This window comes from Crocodylus porosus, unplaced genomic scaffold, assembly GCF_001723895.1.
Source record: "Crocodylus porosus isolate Cpor-Errol unplaced genomic scaffold, CroPor_comp1, whole genome shotgun sequence".
Taxonomy (NCBI): domain Eukaryota; kingdom Metazoa; phylum Chordata; order Crocodylia; family Crocodylidae; genus Crocodylus; species Crocodylus porosus.
In genome coordinates, this window is record NW_017728931.1 from 36985004 (window position 1) to 36990024 (window position 5021).

Genomic DNA, 5021 nt, shown 5'->3' on the forward strand with positions numbered 1-5021 from the left:
CCAGTGCCCCTCGCTCCTGACCTGCTGCCCTGCACCCTCAAGTCCCAGCCCCCCCAGTGTGTGAAACAGGAGGTGTCTGAGTGGGATAGGGTGAGATGTATGTGGGGTAGGGGGATCCCCAAGCAGTCCCTTGCAGGCTGGAACTCTGCTAGCTTGCAAGGGAAAAGCAATGGTTTCCCACATTTTCTCCTTTAAAGGAGAATCCATTTTTAAAGTTTGTCTATGACCCTTTCATATATTTTTGTGACACAATTTTGGGTTTGCAACCAATGGGTCAAGAAAGGCTGCCTTAGATTGCCCTTACTAGGAGAGCTAGAGTGAGAACAGCACACACATATTAGGCCCTTTCCATGGGGCAAAAGGGCCAGAGTGGCATAAAGATGTATTTGGCTGAGGGAGGATTCCCTTGCTTGAGGAATTGTAGAAATCAAGTATACGGATGTCCTCAGAGGACAGGGATATACTAAGGCCTTCACTATCAGTATGTGAGCTATATAATAAAACTGTAGAGATGTCTTCTCAACACATGAAGGGTACTTTTCCCCATGCATTCAAGGTCAGAATCTTTTGGGAGCCAGACCTATGTTCTAAGTACCTTTGTATTTTGTAACATAGGCTTAAACTGTGGAGTAGAGTGGGCCCAACTAACAGTCATTCCTTGGTCAATACAGAGTCCAGATGTTAAAAGAATCCATAGTAACAGGAAATAAGAGTGGGTTACAGAATGAACAACACAACTACAAGAAACAGTTTCTATACGATACACCAAACATTGTATTTTTCACAAACTGTGCTAAACAATATTTTCTCTGAGTGATTTCCTGCCAGGCCATTCTATCCAGCCCACAGGACCCCTAAACATTTTAGAAAATTAATTTTCATCTGCCCCTTGCTGCCTGTCAAAGATGACAGGCAGACAGAGGCAGTAGGGCCCAGGGGGAGCCTAAGGTAGGATTCAGCAGCTGAGTAGCAAGGCCAGCCCTGCTCCACCCTACCCCAAGCCCCCCACCCACCTCCCACCTGCAGCCCCCAACCAGAAGCCTCTGTGGCTTCTGACCTCGAGACCCTGGAGCTGTTGCCTACCTCCCTCCATCCAGGTGGAAAGTAAGATAAGATTGAATAGAGGGAGGGAAGGAAACTGCTGTGAACTGCCCAGCAGCCAGGAACCTCCTGGTTAGGAAGCTGGAATAGGAAGCAGCAGGTAGGGGGGTAGAGGGAAGCAACAGGGTGGGGGGGGCTTCAGGAAGTGGTGGGGTGTGCAGTTGTGGCAGCAGCAAGCAATAGGGACCACAGCCATGGGGAGCAATGCGGTGAGCAGTGGGGGCTGCAGCCACAGCGAGGGCCCACAGCAGTGGCGAGTGGTGGGGGCCATGGCAGCAGGGGCCATAGGGAGTGGAGCTGCAAGAGGCAGGGGCTGCAGCTGTGGCAGTGGTGAGGGGAAGAGGTGAGCAAATGTGCAGGAGGGAAAGCAAGGAAATGGCAGCAGTGGGTGGGTGTGGAGGCAGTTCAGGGGCCCTGGGGCTGGCAGGAGCACAGAGCCCGTGCACGTTGTCTATCTGGCTGCATCGTGTGATGCTCACATGTAGTCTGCAAAAGCCACACACAATGGAGCCTGCAGCCTGGCCCTGTCTCTCTCTTTCTCTCCCAGCCCACCCACCATACACACACACATTCCCCAACCACATCCCACCACATACACCCCTTTACCACCCACACACAACATACAGAAAGACTGCTTCTTGAGCTATTATGCAGTCACTTCTAGATACACTTTGTAAACACATAAATCAGTACAAAAATATTTTAAAATAAAATTAAAATAAGTTATAGTAGATGTTTTATTTTTTGCATATGATTTGGGTTTTTTTTTTTTCTGGTTTCAAGATTGCGGCATACTTCCTCACAAAAGAGGGACTTCCAGTGGCAAAGGTCAGGGGGCAGGACTTCCAGCTCCAATATGGTGACTGGGGGTAGGGCAACTGTCAAAGGGTAGGGCTACCCATGCGCCCCTCAACACCTCCCCAAAACTTGGTAAGCAGCCCTCTGCCCAAAATAATTTCCTACTTCTGGTCTCGACATACTGCACTCAGCAGAAAGCTGGCAAGATGGAGTGGAAGTACAGATACTCAGGAAAACAGAGATTGTAATATAGCTCTGCTAAAGGTTGATGAGATCACAGTGTTTTCACTTGGGAATAGTGCCTCAGAGTACCAACTGAAGCCCAGTTTATTGCTCTCCTTATTTCTGAGACACAAATGCTTTGCAAGGAAGCCACAGAAGCTTCCTGAGCTTTAGTAGAATGGGTATTAGTGCAAACTGAGGCTCCCTCTACACATTACAGGTATCATGCAATTAACTGGTTATTTGTGCAATTATCTCAAGACCAACAACACATGTAAAGTAGCTATCATATGATAAAAATCTTCAACCAAGTATAAAGTTGGACCTCCAAAGTTGGACCTTGATAAAGATACTAAATACACCTGACTGGAAATAAGAGTATTTTAGCCTCATGGAAACCTTTCTACGTTGGACTAAAATGCTTTGAATGTCTTAAAGAGAATATCATTCTTTGTTTGCCATCTAGCCAATTTCTAAAGTCGTGAAGTAGAAGAAAACTAGATGGAAATCAAAACTGACCAAAGTGCTAAGTGTTTCGGATGGTGAGTTGACAGGGGCATAAGATCTGTATACCAAAATTGCTTCTCAGTTTGACTGAGACAGGAGAGATACAAGCATACATCATCCCTGGAGCCCATGGAAGGAAGAATGTATCTAGTAGGGCTAGATTTCTCTTGGAGCAGAATTTGTGAAATTTCTGTCACATAAAGGTCTGTAAGTTGTTTAGCCTCCTCCTCACCCCCCTTTGGTAAGAACACTATTGAGAGTCCAAAGTTCTGGTCCTATATTGTTCTGGAGTTTGCTCTATATCAGCAGTTCCCAAACTGTGGGTCACAACCTCAAATGGAATTGCAACATCAGTGGATGGGGTAATGGGGGTGAGGTGCTGTGGATTGGGTGTGAGGGGCCATGCTGAAGAAATGGGGCTATAAATGGAGTCATGCTGAGGAAAAGTTTGGGAAGCACTACTCTGTGTGAAACTTCAGGTTCTTTCTGTGAGTGGGGAAGTAGATAGGCGACACAGCAGCAGATAGGGCAGGGAACAGAAAGCAAAGCAGCAGCTTAGTCATGGAGCACAGGACAGGAAGCAGAGTAGCAGTTTGGTTAGGAAGCACCGGGTAGGAGGCAGAAAGCTGAGCAGCAGATTGGGCAGAGAATGATTGGAGTGGCATTCTGTGAGGGCATGGGGTTAATCTGTGGCATGCCTGCCAAAATGGTTGGCCTCCACTGCTCTGTGGTGCGCATGTTACTTGGTGCTACTTTTCAGCACTGAGGACAGCAGCATGGGCTCCAGTTTTGTTGCTAAATGAAAGTTCTGTACTGTGTGTGGGACCATGGCACTGAGAACAGTGCCCAGCTGAGCAGTGAAGAAGTAGCAGTACCAGAGTATCTGCTGCCAAAAGATAGCAGTGAGTATGATGATGGTGTTGGAGGCTCTGCATCAGGAGCAGCTCTGCCTCGTCATTGAGATGATATTGGAAGTCTGGGGCAATGTTCCCTCAAAGCTCCTATTTCAGCCATGAAGTCCCTTTTGAGTATACTTCATGAAGCTGTCTCAGCTTCTTGGACTGATTACCCAAAGCGCTTCTCAAAAAAGCAATGGTCCTACCCACAACCCCTTCCTCAATTTTGAGGAATGCTTCACTGGTGTCTCAAAATTCATAGTCAAGAAAATTCTTAGAAGTAGGTTGAAAGCTAGAGGCTCCAGAGCTCAATACGTTCAGTTTCATTTGGTCAAAGAAGATCTTGAGTATCTAGATCTAATATTAGTTAAGATTACACATCCCTTCTCCCCAGGCTTGTCACTCCCTGGGGCTATCCCACCCCACATCCCAAATGCTCTCTTTACATAAGAGCCACTCCCACTGCCCTTACAACTAAATGAGGTAACACCTACCTGCTTCACTAAGTCAGCAGAACCTACTTGACTCCCATTAATAAAAGGAGTGGGGGTGTTTCAAGCAAACACTGCCAGCCTCTTACATTAAGGGCCTGATTTTCTTCTTACACGTGTACATTGAGAGCAACTCCATTAAAGCAGCTGGAATTATTTTGGTGTCACAGTGGAGTCAGCAAGCAGAAAAGCAGACCTTAACTTTCCCTGTAGGTGGATGGAGGACAGACAGCTATGGGATAAGATGAACTTGTGATCAGCAATTACTGAGATAAGGAATAAGATTTTCCCACTTGTTCTAAGTCAGATCCCTTCTGACTTTTTCGTTCATTCTTTTTGTATTGCTAATAGTGTAATATTACAGACCCTGATTTGTAACACACACACCTCTGCAGCTTATTCCTCAGCTCTGTGACTATGTGGGTGCTATCTTTGAAGAAGTAGAGACATGACAACTACATCACTCAAGAGAATAATAGCTCAAATTAGTTATAATTTCTAGTGCTAGAATCTGCATTTTTCCAAGTATCATAGTTGGACAGATGCCTAGAGTTAATGGCTTTTCTGCTCCATTCAATTTTTGTTTCATCGTGAAAGGAAAGTTCATTCACTCTTTCCCTCTGAGACCCAGAGCCACCTTGTGATTAGTGCTGTTATGGTGCAATAACATTTTGAATAATTAATATTAATGCCTAAATGCCTCAGTCAGGATTGCAGCCTGATTGTATGGGGCATTATATCAATCCCTGGGCTTTTTAATTTAAACATGACTGTCACAGTGCACGCAGGTGCCCTGCACCTAAAAGCAGAAATGGCAGGAGACCCCTAGTGGTGAGAAGGGGGAGGCTCAACTGCCAGTCACCAGGGCAGCATAGGTGCTGGTTGCCAGGGAAACCAAGGGGGTCAGCTGACAGGAAGGGGCAGGGCTTGGCCCCTTCTTAAGCCCAAGCATAAGGCCAGGTGAGCAGTTCCCCTCCGGCAGCCAAGCAGGGGGAAGCTCGGCCAG

At 46.6% G+C, this 5021-nt stretch overlaps 1 long non-coding RNA gene across 1 annotated transcript in view; it reads right to left on the reverse strand.

The window, feature by feature from the left end:
- LOC109316484 overlaps positions 1 to 5021 on the reverse strand; it is a 19946-nt gene that overhangs the window by 1830 nt on the left and 13095 nt on the right. The window contains exon 2 of the long non-coding RNA XR_002102853.1: positions 1035 to 1041. This is a non-coding gene — a long non-coding RNA (uncharacterized LOC109316484). The remainder of the gene's footprint in view (positions 1 to 1034; positions 1042 to 5021) is intronic.